We start from the raw sequence: 19,243 nt of genomic DNA, 5'->3' as shown, positions 1-19,243 counted from the left end.
GTTGATCCTTCCATGAGAAATTTGGATGATTTCTCCATGATGAATTATAGGTGTTTCCATAAGGTTCACCCATGTAATTTACCTCTGCCATTGCAGGATTCTCAGGATCATAAACTTCTACTTCAGAAGATGCCTCTTTAGTACTGTTGGATGCATTTTGCCATCCATTCAGACTTTGAGAAATCATGTTGACTTGCTGAGTCAACATTTTGTTCTGAGCCAATATGGCATTTAGAGCATCAATTTCAAGAATTCCCTTCCTTTGAGGCGTTCCATTATTCACGGAATTCCTCTCAGAAGTGTACATGAACTGGTTATTTGCAACCATGTCAATAAGTTCTTGAGCTTCTGCAGGCATTTTCTTTAGGTGAATGGATCAACCTGCAGAATGATCCAGTGACATCTTAGAGAACTCTGATAGACCATAATAGAATATATCTATCATGGTCCATTCTGAAAACATGTCAGAAGGACATCTTTTGGTCATCTGCTTGTATCTTTCCCAAGCTTCATAGAGGGATTCACCATCTTTTTGTTTGAAGGTCTGAACATCCACTCTAAGCTTGCTCAGCTTTTGAGAAAGAAAGAACTTAGCCAAGAAGGCCATGACCAGCTTATCCCAAGAGTCCAGGCTATCTTTAGGCTGAGAGTCCAACCATGTTCTAGCTCTATCTCTTACAGCAAAAGGGAAAAGCATGAGCCTGTAGACTTCAGGATCTACTCCATTAGTCTTAACAGTCTCACAAATCTGCAAGACCTCAGTCAAGAACTGGTAGGGATCTTCTGATGAAAGTCCATAAAACTTGCAGTTCTGTTGCATTAGAGCAACTAATTGAGGTTTCAGCTCAAAATTGTTTGCTCAAATGGTAGGAATTGAGATACTTCTTCCATCAAACTTGGACGTAGGTGCAGTATAATCACCAAGCATCCTTCTTACATTATTATTGTTGGGTTCGACTGCCATCTCCTTTTCTTGTTCGAAAATTTCAGTAAGGTTGTCTTTGGATTGTTGTAATTTAGCTTCTCTTAGTTTCCTCTTCAGAGTCCTTTCAGGTTCTGTGTCAGCTTCAACAAGAATGCCTTTTTCCTTGTTTCTGCTTATATGAAGGAGAAGAAAACAGAAAAAAAGAGGAATCCTCTATGTCACAGTAAAGAGGTTCCTTATTGTTAGTAGAAGAAGAAAGGGAATAAAGAAAGGAGAATCCAAACACAAGGGTGAGGATAGGGGCAGTGATTTGAGATAAAGAGAAGTGTTAGTAAATGAATGAATAAATAGAATAAGATGAGAGAGAAGTTTTCGAAAACAATTTTGAAAAGGGGTTAATGATTTTCGAAAGTTGAGATAAGAAATAAAATTAAAATTAAAATTTAAAACAATTAATTAATTAAAAAGAATTTTTGAAAAAGAGGGAGGTATTTTCGAAAATTAGAGAGGGAAGAGTAGTTAGGTGGTTTTGAAAAAGATAAGAAACAAACAAAAAGTTAAATAGTTAGTTGGAAAAGATTTGAAAATTAATTTTGAAAAGATAAGAAGATAAGAAGTTAGAAAAGATATATTAAAATCAAATTCTTAAAAAAAAGATAAAATTTTGAAAAAGATATGATATAAAAGATAGGATAAAAAGATATGATTAAAATTAAAATTGATTACTTTACTAACAAGAAACTAAAAGATAAGATTCTAGAATTTAAAGATTGAACCTTTCTTAACAGGAAAGTAACAAACTTCAAATTTTTGAATCAATCATATTAATTGTTAACATAATTTTCAAAAATAAAGATAAAACTAAGAAAAAGATTTTTGAAAAATATTTTAAAGAATTTTCGTAAATTAATAAGAAAAATGAAAAAGATTTAATTTTTGAAAAAGTTTTAAAAAGATAAGATTTTTAAAATTTGAAAATTTGACTTGACTTACAAGAAACAACTAATTTTAAAAATTTTTGACTAAGTCAACCCAAATTTTCAAAATTTTGAGAGAAAAAAGGAAAAGATATTTTTTTGATTTTTGAATTTTTAATTATGAGAGAGAAAAACATAAAAAATGACTTACGACATTAAAATTATGAATCAAAACACATAATGCATGCAAGAACACTATGAATGTCAAGATGAACACCATGAACACTTTGAAGATCATGATGAACATCAAGAACATATTTTTGAAAAAAATTTTGATGCAAAGAAAACATGCAAAACACCAAACTTAGAAATCTTTAATGCTTAGACAATATAAATGCAAAAATGCACATGAAAAACAACAAAAGATACAAAATAAGAAAACATCATGATCAAACAAGAAGACTTACCAAGAATAACTTCAAGATCATGAAGAACACCATGCATGGATTTTCGAAAAATGCATAAATTTTTAGAAAAATGCAATTGACACCAAACTTAAAGGTTGATTCAAGACTCAAACAAGAAACACAAAATATTTTTGACTTTTTTATGATTTTATTATTTTTTGTATTTTATTTAATATTTTTCGAAAAACATATAGGAAAAAGAAAGTAATGAATCCAAAGTCCTCAATCAAAATCCTATGAATCAGACATGGCTTAATAGCCAGCCAAGCTAAAACATGTTATATGAAACTCTAGAATTCATTCTTGAAAACTCTGAAAATTTTCGAAAATTGGTGATACACTTTTTTGAAAGACTTTTGAAAAATTTTTGAAAACAAAACAAAAAATAAAATTACCTAATCTGAGCAACAAGATGAACCGTTAGTTGTCCAAACACGAACAATCCCCGGCAACGGCGCCAAAAACTTGGTGGACGAAATTGTGATTCATACTTAAATTGTTGTTCGAAATTGATTCCCAGGTAATGGCCCCAAAAACTTAGTGCTCAATACCATGGTTTAAACATAATTTCACAACTTCGCTCAACTAACCAGCAAGTGTACTGGGTCGTCCAAGTAATAAACGTTACGTGAGTAAGGGTCGATCCCACAGAGATTGTTGGTATGAAGCAAGCTATGGTCATCTTGTAAATCTCAGTTAGGCGGATAACAAATGGTTATGGAGTTTTCGAATAATAATAATAAATAAACTGAGAATAAAGATAGAAATACTTATGTAGATCATCGATGGGAATTTCAGATAGGCGTATGAAGATGCTGTGCTCCTTCTGAATCTCTGCTTTCCTACTGCCTTCATCCAATCCTTCTTACTCCTTTCCATGGCAAGCTGTATATAGGGCATCACCGTTGTCAATGGCTACATCCCATCCTCTCAGTGAAAAAGGTCCAAATGCTATGTCACGGCACGGCTAATCATCTGTCGGTTCTCGATCATGTTGGAATAGAATCCCTTGATTCTTTTGCATTTGTCATCACGCCCAACAATCGCGAGTTTGAAGCTCATCACAGTCATTCAATCCCAGAATCCTACTCGGAATACCACAGACAAGGTTTAGACTTTTCGGATTCTCATGAATGCCGCCATCAATTCTAGCTTATACCACGAAGACTCTGATCTCACGGAATGGAAGGCTCGATTGTCAGGCGAGGGCAACCATGCGTCATGCATCAGGAATCCAAGAGATACACATTCTAGCTTTTGCTTGTAGAACGGAAGTGGTTGTCAGGCACGCATTCATAGGGATGGATAATGATGAGTGTCACGGATCATCACATACATCAGGTTGAAGTACGACTAGTATCTTAGAACAGAAATAAGATTGAATTTGAATAAAAAGATAGTAGTAATTGCAATAAAACTCGAGGTACAGCAGAGCTCCACACCCTTAATCTATGGTGTGTAGAAACTCCACTGTTGAAAATACATAAGTGATGAAGGTTCAGGCATGGCCGAATGGCCAGCCCCCCAAAACGTGATCAATAGTCTCCTAAGATGAATAATAGAATAAAACCGAGACCAAAGATGTAACGTGGTCAAAAGACACCAAATACAATAGTAAAATGTCCTATTTATACTAGACTAGCTACTAGGGTTTACAAAAGTAAGTAGTTGATGCAAAAATCCACTTCCGGGGCCTACTTGGTGTGTGCTTGGGCTGAGCTTGAGCTTTACACATGCAGAGGCTTCTTTTGGAGTTGAACGCCAAGTTGTAACGTGTTTTTGGCATTCAACTCTGGTTCGTGACGTGTTTTTGGCGTTTGACTCCAAAATACAGCATGGAACTGGCGTTGAGTGCCAGTTTACGTCATCTAATCTCGAATAAAGTATGGACTATTATATATTGCTGGAAAGCTCTGGATGTCTACTTTCCAACGCCGTTGAGAGCACGCATTTGGAGTTCTGTAGCTCCAGAAAATTTATTTTGAGTGCAGGAAGGTCAGAATCCAACAGCATCAGCAGTCCTTTGTCAGCCTTTTATCAGAGTTTTGCTCAGGTCCCTCAATTTCAGCCAGAAATTACCTGAAATCATAGAAAACACACAAACTCATAGTAAACTCGAAAAATGTGAATTTAGCATAAAAACTAATGAAAACATCCCTAAAAGTAACTAGATTATACTAAAAACTATCTAAAAACAATGCCAAAAAGCGTATAAATTATCCGCTTATCATGTTCGAAGATGGAAACCCCGAGTGGATAAAAGTCGGCATCCCAATTACCCTTCGACGGATGCATGCAGTTGCATCTCCCCTACCTCAACGAAGACTAAGAAAGAGGCCAGCCCATCAAGTTGAAGAAGGACAAAACCCAGAGGAGCAAGCCCTATCCACTTTAGACATGCACCAATTACAAGAAGCTATTGATGGATTGTCTAGGCAATACATGGAGAATCAATGGGCATACAAGGAGCTTCAAATTCAAATAATGGACTGCCAAGAAGAATCGCTCTCTAGATGGATGAATCAACAAGGGGGGTGGCAAAAACAATTGATGGGGCAGCAATTGGAACAAGGAGATAGTGGGGTGAATCCTTCCACAACTTGAACCAAAAGCAAGATCAACAACAAGAAGTTATCCAAAAGCTAATCAACATCAAAGCACATCAAGGTGCACACATTCATGAGATGCATCAGAAACAAAGAGAACATGCAGATCTTTTTGATGAATACAGAGCGTTCTCGGAAGTAGTCTACATGAGTGAGACTGGGTATCATATAAACACTCAAGTGTATCCCGCTTCATGGCCTCTTGTCCTTGAAGTAACAAAGTGAGAGAATCGTCTATTGGGGCTTGTGGTGGGTAGGAAGGTTCATCATTCTGGAGAGAGGGTTCATAATAGGAAGGTGGTTCTTCTTGGTAAGGTTGTGGAGATTGTGTGTATTGAGGTGGTTCTCGGTAGTAATCTTGGAATTGTGCTGGTTCTAAAGGTTCGTGCTCATAATGGTTATAGGAGTATGGTATGGTTGCTTGATCATATGATGGATATGGATCATAGGAAGGTTCTTGGTACGGAAAGGCTTGTGAGAATGGTTGAGGGTTATGTTGTGGATGAGATTCATAGGCATATGATGGTGATTGTTGAGTGTCACAAAAAGAATCATCATAGCCGTTAAGTTGACATGCATTAGGATGGGAATTATACCTATAAGTATCCGGAGGTTGTTGCCAATAGGAGTGATCAATTCCTTGAGGCTCCTCCCATCTTTGTTGGTTCCATCCTTGGTACATGTTATCATTGAAGTGCATATTTCCTACAACACAATAAGAACCAAACTTATAGCCAAAGTGAGAATTCATTATGGAAAAACAAAATAAAACTAACAAAATCTAGCAAACAAGCAAAAGACAAACTATTTACACTATTCACATATGTACAATAACCAATAACATAACACCATTGTAATCCCCGGCAACGGCGCCATTTTGACGAATGGATTTTTGACGGTTTAGAATTCACAAATGAATTCTCGTTGCAAGTATAGTCTCTAAACCAAGCAATAATCCTTTCATACAAAAATTTGTTTGTCACAAGTACAAACCCCTAAAATCTATAAACCGAAGTATTTAAACCTCGGGTCGTTCTCCCTAGGATTTACAATAAAGTGTTTTGTTATTGGTTGTGAGTTATATTTGGGGTTTTAGATGAGAAACATGAATAGTAAATGGTAAGAAAGCTTTATTAACAAAATGGTCTTGGCAAGATTTGGTTGTCAAGGGTCTTCATCATTATCACTAGCCACAAGTATGGTAGTTGCAAGGATTAATCCCACTTAGTCATCCTTAAATCAATTAACAAAGGAAAGTCAAGTGAGTTATATCAATCCTAGTCCATAAGTCCTAGCTTTCCACTAATTGGATTTAATGAAGGCTAGAGTTAATGGCTATCAACTAGCAATCAATTGGACACTAGTGTCTCAAGAAATCCTAAGTTACCTTCTCAAGCCAAGAACATCAAATCCTACTCTAACATCCTCTCAAGCATTTCATCAAACACTTGATAGGCATAAAAGGAAAACGTAGTAAATCAACAACAAGAATGAAATCTAACAACAATTATTGAAAGAAATTAACAACAACAATCAAAAGAAACACTTTTATTATGAATTACCTTTTATTGAATTGGAAGAAAGTAAAAAGGAACAATACTAGATCTATAACAAAATACAAGAACAACATGAGAGAGATTATAGCAAAAGAATGGAAGAAGAATGAATGTAATAACAAGGAATTGAGAAGATAGAAGTAGAAGAAGATGAGTCTAAATCTAAATCTAAGAACTAAACCTAATCCTAATTCTAGAGAGAAGTGAGAGCTTCTCTCTCTAGAAACTAACTTCTAGAACTAAACTATGACTAATGGTAACTAGCATGTGTTTCCCTCTTCATTCCTTGGCTCTTATATGCATTTTAGCGCCAAAGTTGGTTGCTGAAACCTTCCCAAAATCGCCAGGCACGTGCTTCATTAGTGAGGTCATGTGCCATCATCGGCGCGTGCGCGCATGGTACGCGTGCGCGTCCTTGGCCTGTTTCGCAATGTGCGCGCGAGCGCCTTGTGCGCGTGCGCGTGCTTGGCTGACTTTGCTTCTTTGACTTTTTATGCTTCTCTCCACTTGTATGCTTCCTTCCTTGCTTCCTTTGATCCATGTCTAGCCTATTTCATCCTGAGATTACTAACAAACATATCAAGGCATCTTATGGAATCAAAGAGGAAATAGAATTCATCAAAATAAGACTTAGAAAGCATGTTTTTACACTTAAGCACAAATAAGGGAGAGATAACGAAATCATGCTAATTCCTAGGCTAAATGTGACAAAAGGCTATCAAGATGCTCTAAATTCAATACAAAACAAACCGTCAAATTGGGGTTTGTCAACCTCCCCACACTTAAGCCTTAGCATGTCCTCATGCTAAAATAAGAAGGAACTAAGGGTCATGACATTTTGAATGCAACTAAACTACATGAATCCTATCTAAGTGCAACTATCTAAAGCAAATGGAAATGCTTAGTTCAAACAAATCAATTCCCAAGAGAGCACGTTTAAGCACAAGAGCTAGGCAATAGGAATTAAGTCCAAACCACAATTGTATTGAATCATCAAAAAGAGTTTAAACTTGCAAGAATATAGATAATATGGGTGAATACATGTTATTGAACTTTTGAACCCTCACCGGATGTGTATCCGCTCTATTCACTCAAGTGTTTAAGGGTTAATTCACTCAATTCTCTTCTAATCATGTTTTTCCAAAATTTGATTTTCTTCTAACAATCAACACTTATTCAATGCATGCATACATTCATCATGAGGTCTTTCATTTAGGTTGTAATGGGGTTAGGGTCAAGGTAGGATCATTTATGGTTAAGTGGACTAGGGTTGAATCTTTGATTAACACAGACTTTCCCACCTATCCTATATAATGACCTATACAAGTTCAAACTACTCTAACTACCCATTCTTCACTTTTTCACATACTCATGTATTCTTATTTGGTTCATAACACTTATGCATTGATTCCTTTTTATTGACTTCACTTTAGGGCATTTTGTCCCTTCTTTATTGTAAATTTTTTTTTTCTTTTCCATCATCATTTTTTTCAATTTTTTTTTCTTTTTCATCATTTTTTTTCTTTATATATTTTCCTCTTTTCTTTTTTTTTTCTTTTTCTTTTTCAAACTAAATACAAGAACATCAATGCATAAGGTTTCTACATTCAATTTATACATGAATATGTGCCCAATTCCTAAACATAAAAGTGTACTATCCCTTTTATCCCATCCAATGTTCCCAAGCCTCACCAACTTGAATAATGAACACTCTCACTAGCCTAGGCTAATCAAAGATCCAAACAAGGACTTTTCATTGGTTTTCTGCCTTGGGCTTGTAATGAGCTAAATTGAGAATAAGTTGGTTAAGCATAGGCTCAAAATTGACTAATCAAAGGAATATAAAAGGGTTGGCTATTTGGGTAAGTGGCTAATGAAGTGATGGCCTCACTCATATAAATGCATAAATACAAGAAATAAATGGATATATAGAATCAAGCAAATCAAGGATCACAATCATAGAAAGAGAGCAATTTCACACAAGAATGGAAAATAAGTGGTTATAAAATGTAACCACATCAATAGGCTCAAGTCTCACAAGCTTGTGTTCTTAATTCAATACATGCTTCACAAGGTATGAAATTCAAGCAAGTTTCACCAAAGATTTTCTTTCAATCAATTGGGTTAATGCCCTCTATTTAAGCTTCTTGAAAAATCTCAATGTTTAACTAAGCATTGTTGTGATTGAAAAATCCAAAAATTTTTCTTAGTTCACCCTTCCCTTTTTTCACTCAAAATCAATATGTTATGCAAAAAGGGTGACTAAATATTTGCAATTCAAAGTATGATTTCTAATCACAACCACAACTAAAATTAAAGATATGCAAAAATGTATAAAGAAAAATCTAACTAAAATACGAAATCTATCATCAAAAACATCTAGAAACATCCAAACATCAAAATATCTAAAATCCGAAATAACTAATAAAAGTATCCAAAATAACTAGGAATGCATCAAAATATATACAAGATGTGCAAAATAAGATACTAGGCTGAAAAGTTCACCGGTTCCCAAATAATGCTCTACCGGTGCCCTCCCCACACTTAAAACCAAGCATCGTCCTCGATGCTAAACCGGAGGATCAGTGGGAGGGACAACGATAGGTGCTGGCGCTGACTGTGACTGTGGGGCCGGCTCCTCCTGAGTCTGTGGCTGCTCTGTAGTGTCTGGGGCATCCTGCTGAACCGGTGCCTCCGCATCCTCCTCCGGATGATCCTGCTCATCGGAGGCTGGAGAATCGAGAAGTGGAGGTAGCTCAGCACCCAAAGAAATAAGAGCCTGGTCCATCCGATCTAATCGGCGTCTAACATGGCGTCGCTCACGCTCTAGGAATCGGAATAGACGCTGAACCAGGAGATAAGTAGGCTCAGGGGCAGCTGGAGGATCAGTAGATGATAAAGGAGCTGCTGTGGAGGATGATGGGCAGCTGTAGGGGCCGATGGTGAAGGTGTCCCAATGACAGCTCTAGCCCGAGAACGGCGTCTAGCGAGTGGTCTCTCATGCACCCAACCACCCCAGGGGATAGTAACCTCCCTGTCATCAACATCAGGGGGTGGTGGTCGCACATCATCATCCAGCCATGGGACCTCTGCCAGGGCCGCCATACTCGTGACCAAGGTAGGAAATGGGAGTAGGCCACGAATATGCGCCCGCCACATACACTGTCGGATAAGCCTAGGGAAAGAGACCTCCTTTCCTTCCATCACGCACCCAATCAGTAGAAGCATCTCCATAGGAATCTCAGAGAAGTGGGTGGTAGGTAGGACATAGCAAGCGAATATCATCTGCCAAGTCTTGGCCTCACGAGTCAGATGAGTAAATAGCATCCCTTTCGGCTTGGTGTTGGTGGCATCCATAACCTAAGTGGCATCTGGTATCCCAATAACAGTCCTGAGTGCCTCATAATCAAAAGTCATGCTGTGTATGGCTAACTCAGCCTGCTGATGGGCACACAGCTCATCGGGGACATGGCGGCACTGTAGCGCCTCCTCAATCGCAGTCTCAGTAATCATAATCTCCCTATCCCTCACCTGAACCGAATCCAAAGTTGGGCGGAAGAAGTTGCAGTAGAATTCCTTCACCCAAGATATGTTGATATCACCCAATTCCCGGTCAACAAAGTCAATGCCCAAATCAAGGATCCGACCGGTAATGGACCGTCTCACATCATTAGGTAGAAGTAACTTCTTCTCAATGTTTAGCTTTGTGGTTCGATATCTAGAAAACCGGAGCTCATAGTATAGGTTAGGGAATTTGTCCGGGTTGGTGGAAGGCAATAATTGGTTTTCTTTTTCCTCATCATTCAATGGGTTCTTAGCATAATGCTTGTAGATGGAAGGAATGGAGGGGGTAGAGTGTTTTCTCTTCTTGGAGGTAGTGGCTATGGCTTTGCCTTTATCCGACATCCTGAAAAAAATATGATAAAATATATAAAACATTTAGCATGTAGCAAAGAAAGCATGTTCAGGATACAATTATCAAAGAATAATCATGATGTTGCAATGAATATGCAAAAGTGAACAAGTAAACCAAAAGAAATTGCAAACTTCATTAAAATCAACAACTCATATTCAAAGGGGCAATAATATCATCATATGCTTAAAAGAATTGTTAAAAATGGTTAAAGGTGAGTGGAAGTTAGATGGTTAAAGAAATTAGTAAGTTAGAAAAGTAGATTAGTGATATAATGATATTGATGCGCAATGAAAAGAAAAGTTGTGGTTCATGTTCACAGTGAATAATGCAAATCTGGGAAGTCAAAAAGAAACGGAATATTGCCCAAAATTGAATTAAAGACCAAAATGAACTAATTTCCTTGAAAATCGGGCAGCATTCCGGCTTAAAATTGGACATTCCCGGATAGCAAATTAACACAATTAGCACAGAAACAACATCAAACAAGCACAGTAGCAATGGTATAGTAATCAGGCAACAAGAATTGCATAAAAACAGTCTAAAATCAGCATATAACACCCAAATAAGCAGACAGCAATTAAGCACGAACGGAGCACTTATCAGGCCTAGAATCCTCTATCCAGCCCTAGCTACCTAACCGCAAGTATTTCTATCTAACCTAACATACAAAGTCTGCATTCAAACTAAGTAACATGCAATTATAGTAATTAATCAAAATGAACAGTAAAAAGGAAAAAAACAGAAAAATAACAGACTGGAGTAGGAACCTGGGAGCAGAGAGGAACGAAGAAAGGAAAGGAAACTGGGGGTGGTGCCAGGAACTGCGCCGCCGTGGACGGTGGCGGGGAGTGGCAGAAAAGAGTGGCGGTGGGGGCTGCTGCGGTGGCTGCGGCGGACAGACAGAGATAGGGAATGACTTCAAGAGAAAGAATGGTGAGTGGGTTGGTTGAGAGTCGCCGGCGGTAATGGTGGAACGGCGGCGGTAAAGGCCGCGGACCACGGTGAGGCTGAGAGACGGAAGGGAGAGAGAAAGAGTGAGTGAAGGAGAGGGAGAGAACGAGGATGAGTGGGGGAAGTGAATGATGGTGGTGATCGGCGGCCGCTAGTGGTGGTCACCGGAGTAGCAGAGGCGGCTATGGGGGGAAGAAGAGGGAGAAGAAAATGAAATGAGGGGGTTGAGGGGATGCGCGACTGCGCAGTGTGCTCGCGTGCTAGGGTTATCCCAATTTTGAATCGACGCGCGCGCCACTTGCGCGTCCGCGTCCCTTGATGAAACTTGGGACCTACGCGTGCGCGTACAACACGCTTGAACGTGGATGAGCATCTTAGGAAGGGACGCGTGCGCGTATAGTGCGCGTACGCGTGCATGGGGTTGGGCTAGGGGCTTAGAGTTGGCCCAACGCAGGCCTAACTCTCTGGACAATGGCCTGGAGGTCGCGCAATCAGATCGGCGCGCACGCGGCAAGTACGCGTCCGCGCGCATCGAGAGGAATAGAGATCCACGCGTGAGCGTGCAATGCGCTCTAGCGTGGGATGGCAGAAGTGGTAAGGGCGCGTGCGCGTACAGCGCGCGCACGCGTACAGCGCGCGCACGCGTACATGAGATTGGGCCTGAGGCTCAGAATGGGCTTGAGGCACGCCCAACTCTCGAGTCCGTGGCCTAGATTGGTGGCAGCACGGTGGGGACGCGCGCGCGGCAAGTGCGCGTCCGCGTAAGTTGATGATTTATGACAAGATGGCGCGCACGCGGCATGTGCGCGTCCGCGCGAAGCAAGTTGGGCCAGGGGCTTAAGGTTGGCCCAGAACTGGCTCAACTCTCTGTGGATTGGCTCAACTGTCGCAGCAGCAAATCGGCGCGGACGCAGCATGTGCGCGTCCACGTAAATGTCCATATTCTTAAAGATGGCGCGCACGCACGTTGTGCGCGTCCGCGTGTAATGTGTTGGGCCCAAGGCATGATGTTTGCCCAAGGGAGGCCCAACTCTCGGGTGTGTGGCTCGTGGTGCATCCACACAGGGACGCGTGCGCGTACATGGTGCGCTCGCGTCCAACCCCTCTTTTTTTTTTTCCAGAAACAAATTGCTGGGTGCTCCCCTTAGTGTTCACAACTCTTATTCACTCAACCATCATACAATTCACAAAAATACAATCTTTGATATTATTCATCTACTACTAAACACAACATGCATGTGACTAAGCTAACAATTAAGTTGTACAAACAAATTTGTATGAAACATCTACCTACAATGGCAACTCAAATCACTTATTAAGTAAATTTAAAAGATTGGAAAGAGTTTACCATGGTGGGGTGTCTCCCACCTAGCACTTTTAGTTTAAGTCCTTAAGTTGGACATTTTGAGAAGCTCCTTGTCATGGTGGCTTATGCTTGTACTCATCCTTGAATCTCCAAGGATCTTTGCTTCTCAATTGGTTGACAGAATTTCCAACCATTTTTATTAAGCTTGGGCAAAATTCTACCCAAAATACGAGTTCCCATATTTGGTCTTCACATAGCGAACCGAGGTCCCATATCTTATTTTCGCATCCAACCGTTAGTTGAGTTTCATGATTTTGTCGGATGAGTGGATGGCATAAAGGTGATTGACACAAAGAATTCTCTTTATTCCACCAATGCTTCCTTCTAGATCCATACAAAGTGATCCTTGTTCCAACATCATCCCTATACCTTGGGGCCTTGACCTTGATGAGCTTAACACCTACTTTCCAACCAGTACACAACTCATTCTTACTTTTAATTTCACAAAGAGTTCTAAGTTGACCATCATTTTCAATCAAACCATATTCAAGTGAGAAATTAAAGCTTAGGGATAGAGATTTTACCCACTTAAATGTTGTATTGGATGGCAATTTGGGAAGGGAGGCGTCCCCACACTTAGACAATGCAAGGTCCACTTCCTTGTGCTCTTCTTTAATTGTTTCCACCTCTTCATAAGCTTCTTCAATTTCAACCTCATCGTCTTTGTTACGTGGCTTGGTGTTATCTTCAAGAACTTCATCTTGTCTAATGAGAGGCGATTCAATTTTGGACAGAAATTCATTGATGAATGAGTTCATCTCTTGATCAACCTCTTCATATTCTTCAATTTCAATATACACCATGCCATTTTCGCTTTCCTTGGGAGGTTGTGCACACTCTTCTATAATTTCATCTTCATGTCCAATGGGTGAGGATTCCATTGTAGAGAGAAATTCATCCATGATTGAATCCATCTCTTGATAAGCCTCTTCCAAGTCTCCAACGATGATATGCCTTGGAGGTTGCGCACCCTCTTCAACATAAATTTCAAGCTTCTTGGAAGAGTTCTCCATGATGCTACATTCCCATGGACTTTCAACATCTCCTAAATCTTCAACCACTTCTTCCCTTTCTTCAATGATCATAGGCTTCTCCAATTGTTCCAACACAAAATTTGATTCTCCCTTCTTTTCCACCGAATTTTCCAATTTCTCCTTCATGCTTTGCTCTTCTTTTGACTTTCCACATGGGGTCACGGAAGTACCTTGAGCATTCAAACATTGGTGGGCTAAAGTATGCACCACCTTGGTCAAGTTGGTCACGAACTCAAGTGTATCCCGCTTCATGGCCTCTTGTCCTTGAAGTAACAAAGTGAGAGAATCGTCTATTGGGGCTTGTGGTGGGTAGGAAGGTTCATCATTCTGGAGAGAGGGTTCATAATAGGAAGGTGGTTCTTCTTGGTAAGGTTGTGGAGATTGTGTGTATTGAGGTGGTTCTCGGTAGTAATCTTGGAATTGTGCTGGTTCTAAAGGTTCGTGCTCATAATGGTTATAGGAGTATGGTATGGTTGCTTGATCATATGATGGATATGGATCATAGGAAGGTTCTTGGTACGGAAAGGCTTGTGAGAATGGTTGAGGGTTATGTTGTGGATGAGATTCATAGGCATATGATGGTGATTGTTGAGTGTCACAAAAAGAATCATCATAGCCGTTAAGTTGACATGCATTAGGATGGGAATTATACCTATAAGTATCCGGAGGTTGTTGCCAATAGGAGTGATCAATTCCTTGAGGCTCCTCCCATCTTTGTTGGTTCCATCCTTGGTACATGTTATCATTGAAGTGCATATTTCCTACAACACAATAAGAACCAAACTTATAGCCAAAGTGAGAATTCATTATGGAAAAACAAAATAAAACTAACAAAATCTAGCAAACAAGCAAAAGACAAACTATTTACACTATTCACATATGTACAATAACCAATAACATAACACCATTGTAATCCCCGGCAACGGCGCCATTTGACGAATGGATTTTTGACGGTTTAGAATTCACAAATGAATTCTCGTTGCAAGTATAGTCTCTAAACCAAGCAATAATCCTTTCATACAAAAATTTGTTTGTCACAAGTACAAACCCCTAAAATCTATAAACCGAAGTATTTAAACCTCGGGTCGTTCTCCCTAGGATTTACAATAAAGTGTTTTGTTATTGGTTGTGAGTTATATTTGGGGTTTTAGATGAGAAACATGAATAGTAAATGGTAAGAAAGCTTTATTAACAAAATGGTCTTGGCAAGATTTGGTTGTCAAGGGTCTTCATCATTATCACTAGCCACAAGTATGGTAGTTGCAAGGATTAATCCCACTTAGTCATCCTTAAATCAATTAACAAAGGAAAGTCAAGTGAGTTATATCAATCCTAGTCCATAAGTCCTAGCTTTCCACTAATTGGATTTAATGAAGGCTAGAGTTAATGGCTATCAACTAGCAATCAATTGGACACTAGTGACTCAAGAAATCCTAAGTTACCTTCTCAAGCCAAGAACATAAAATCCTACTCTAACATCCTCTCAAGCATTTCATCAAACACTTGATAGGCATAAAAGGAAAACGTAGTAAATCAACAACAAGAATGAAATCTAACAACAATTATTGAAAGAAATTAACAACAACAATCAAAAGAAACACTTTTATTATGAATTACCTTCTATTGAATTGGAAGAAAGTAAAAAGGAACAATACTAGATCTATAACAAAATACAAGAACAACATGAGAGAGATTATAGCAAAAGAATGGAAGAAGAATGAATGTAATAACAAGGAATTGAGAAGATAGAAGTAGAAGAAGATGAGTCTAAATCTAAATCTAAGAACTAAACCTAATCCTAATTCTAGAGAGAAGTGAGAGCTTCTCTCTCTAGAAACTAACTTCTAGAACTAAACTATGACTAATGGTAACTAGCATGTGTTTCCCTCTTCATTCCTTGGCTCTTATATGCATTTTGGCGCCAAAGTTGGTTGCTGAAACCTTCCCAAAATCGCCAGGCACGTGCTTCATTAGTGAGGTCATGTGCCATCATCGGCGCGTGCGCGCATGGTACGCGTGCGCGTCCTTGGCCTGTTTCGCAATGTGCGCGCGAGCGCCTTGTGCGCGTGCGCGTGCTTGGCTGACTTTGCTTCTTTGACTTTTTATGCTTCTCTCCACTTGTATGCTTCCTTCCTTGCTTCCTTTGATCCATGTCTAGCCTATTTCATCCTGAGATTACTAACAAACATATCAAGGCATCTTATGGAATCAAAGAGGAAATAGAATTCATCAAAATAAGACTTAGAAAGCATGTTTTTACACTTAAGCACAAATAAGGGAGAGATAACGAAATCATGCTAATTCCTAGGCTAAATGTGACAAAAGGCTATCAAGATGCTCTAAATTCAATACAAAACAAACCGTCAAATTGGGGTTTGTCAATGTGTCTGTGGTGTTCCTGTGCAAGGAATATGCTTGGATGAATAAGCTCTCAGGGGTGCTTTATCACTTGGTAACTTGGGTTAACTAACTCGGGATTATCAGCTGAAAGTCCACTATCAAGAGCAACCTTTGCTACAGAGCACTTAGTAACCCAAAGAGGTGCTGGACACCAAGGTCTCAAGAAAGAAAAATAACAAACCATGTGCCTATGGTGTGTATGTATGGGGGAAAGAGACTTGAAGGAGTAAATCCTTAGGGGTGTCTTAACACCTAGCACCTTGAACCAACTGGTTCGAGAGTGTTGGCTGAAAGCTTATCTTAAAGAGTCGCCCTCTCACAAAACACTTAGCCTAAAAAGAGTGCAATAAAACCTGGAAAAGAAGGGAGGATCAATAAATAAGGAGTCTCAAAGGATGCAATCAAGTGAGTGTTCAAGGGCATGATAAAGGCCTGAAAACCAGTGAAGGAATGAACCTAAGTTGCCATGCATGAAACCCCATAAACTAGGGATTTGACTTCTATAATAGTGATTTATTTATCTTATTCTTTCATTCATCTTTCCTATGTTTCAGTATTTGCTTAGGGACAAGCAAGCTTTAAGATTGGTGTTGTGATAAGAATTGTGCAAGAATTGAATGACAAATTGGATAATGCATGATCTCATGACTTGGACTAGAGCTTTGATGCACTTTATTTGCTTGATTTCAGGACAAAGGAAGCAAGGAAGAGCCACGTTAGTAACCACGTTAGTCTAATTAACGTGACCACTAACGTGGAATGGGAATAAGCTTGTAGCGTTAATGAGAAAAGTGATCGCCAATAACGCTTTCGAAGCCATCATAGCCCACGTTAGTTGCCACGTTAAGTACATTAACGTGCTAGCTAACATGGAGGAAAAGAGGAGCTCCAACGTTAGTGGTAAAAGTGAATGCCACTAACGTTCCACAAAGGCACATTTAGCCACGTTAAGAGTCACATTAATCCAATTAATGTGAACTCTAACGTGGGAGGAGGAAGCAATCGCCAACGTTAGTGACACTCACCTTTGTCACTAACGTTGGACTAAGCCAAGAGTGCCCACGTTAGTAGTCATGTTAAGACCACTAACATGAAGAGTAACGTGGAGCTAAGCATGATAAGCCAACGTTAGTGACACTCACCTTTGTCACTAACGTTGGAGATGGCAATCACCACCACATTAGTAGCCACGTTAATCCAATTAACGTGAACTCTAACATGGGAAGGAGGGGCGTTTGGAGCGTTAGTGACAAAGGTAAGTGTCACTAACGCTCTCGAAGTTTAGGCATGCCCACGTTAAGGGTCACGTTAGTTAGACTAACGTGAACTCTAACGTGGGGAAAGGAGGCAAAGAGCAACGTTATTGGGAAAGGTGAATGCCAATAACGTTTGTGAAGGACCAAGAGGCAACGTTAGTAGCCACGTTAGTGTGACTAATATTGAAGTTAACGTGGATCATTTTGGTTTGGAACGTTAGTGAAAAAGGTGATCGTCACTAACGTTCTCGAACCCACATTTTCACGTAACGTTAACACCATGAACGTCCTAACTAACGTCCATGCCTAACTCACACTTTTCTGCAAGCAAAGCTGAGCCCACTGGAGATTGTAACTGCTTCAACTCAAGATCAAAGGCCCATATCCAAGACTTGAAGAATTAACTAGAAGATCAAGAAGAGTAGTATATATAGGAGTAGTTTTGAACTAGAGAGAAGCTGGGCATTTTGGGGAACTACCCTCTGTATATTTACTTTTCTGCATTTTCTAGTTTGCTAAAAATGTATTCTCTTCTACCATTTTCCATTTCCAGAGCTATGAACAACTAAACCCCTATCATTGGGTTAAGGAGCTCTGTTGTAATTTGATGGATCAATTATAGTTTTCATTCTTCTTCCTCTTTCTTTTCTCTTGATTTACTAGAAAGCTTTCAATCTTAATTCAATTGGTTAGTTGTCTTGGAAAAGAAACTCTCCATAAATGGATCTCCTCTGAGCCTTGGAAAAGGGATGAGGAGATCATGCTAGAAATGCTTTCTCATGTTGGACCAAATTGGGGTTTGGACAGATATAGTGACATGTAATCCTCCCAACACTTTGATTTGGAAATCCATGTGGTATAATCAGTGACCATACTTTATCTCTTCCCGTGAGCAATTAAATCAAGGAATTGGGCAATTGTTCAAGCTTAGAGAGATTGGGTTGCCAAGGAATTGGGATCCAATCATCTAAGATTGCCAAGGAGATCAATGAATGCATTGATTGAGGAAGATATGAGAATGAACTTGATCCGGAGAATGCAACATCTCCTAAGCCCAATGAATCCCCCATTTCTGATCTTACCCATTCTCTTTACTTCCTGCCATTTATCTTTATGCTCATTTCCCCAATTCCCTATTTAAGATTCTGCAATTTACTTTTTCGCCATTTAATTTTCTGCAATTCTCAACTAAATTTCTGTTTAGCTCAACTAGCACATTCTTCCAACTAAAGTTGCTTGACCAATCAATCCCTGTGGGATTCGACCTCACTCGATTGTGAGTTTTTACTTGACGACAATTCGGTATACTTGCCGAAGGGAAATTTGTTGAGAGACAAGTTTTCGTGCATCATGTATACATGGAATAATGGACATAAAGAATCAAACAAATCAAAGATTACAATCATAGAGAGAGAATAATACACACAAGAATGAAAATAAGTGGTTATATGATGTAACCACACAATTGGGCTCAAAACTCATGCTTGTGTTCTTAGCTCAAAAACCATGTTCCAAAATAAATTCTTCAAGCAAGTTCAACAGAAAAAAATTTTTCAAATTGGTAGGGTGCCCTAAAACAATTTTTCTTGGAAAAAAAATAATCACCCTAACCAAGTAGTCCTAACATAAAAAAAAGTGGTAAAATATGTACAAATTCTAACTAGCATGCAACCTATCATGCAATGCAACAACTAACTAGCAAAGGAAATCAAGAATTGGTGTTGAAAAAGGAAGTTTTTACCCATGGAGGTCGGTTGGACGACCTCCCCACACTTAGAAATTTGCACCATTCTTGGTGCATGCAAAGAAGAGCAATATGGACGGGTAGCTACAATTGATGAGTTTTCTT

The 19,243-nt window shown here is 39.3% G+C and overlaps 1 non-coding gene across 1 annotated transcript; it reads left to right on the top strand.

The window, feature by feature from the left end:
- Positions 1 to 461: 461 nt before the first annotated feature.
- LOC130965101 (small nucleolar RNA R71) lies at positions 462 to 565 on the top strand. The gene has a single exon (XR_009081155.1). It is a non-coding gene; the product is annotated as a small nucleolar RNA R71 (small nucleolar RNA).
- Positions 566 to 19,243: the final 18,678 nt, after the last annotated feature.

The sequence above is a fragment of the Arachis stenosperma genome, chromosome 2 (assembly GCF_014773155.1).
Source record: "Arachis stenosperma cultivar V10309 chromosome 2, arast.V10309.gnm1.PFL2, whole genome shotgun sequence".
Taxonomy (NCBI): Eukaryota; Viridiplantae; Streptophyta; class Magnoliopsida; order Fabales; family Fabaceae; genus Arachis; species Arachis stenosperma.
This window is presented reverse-complemented; position numbering and strand designations above follow the sequence as displayed.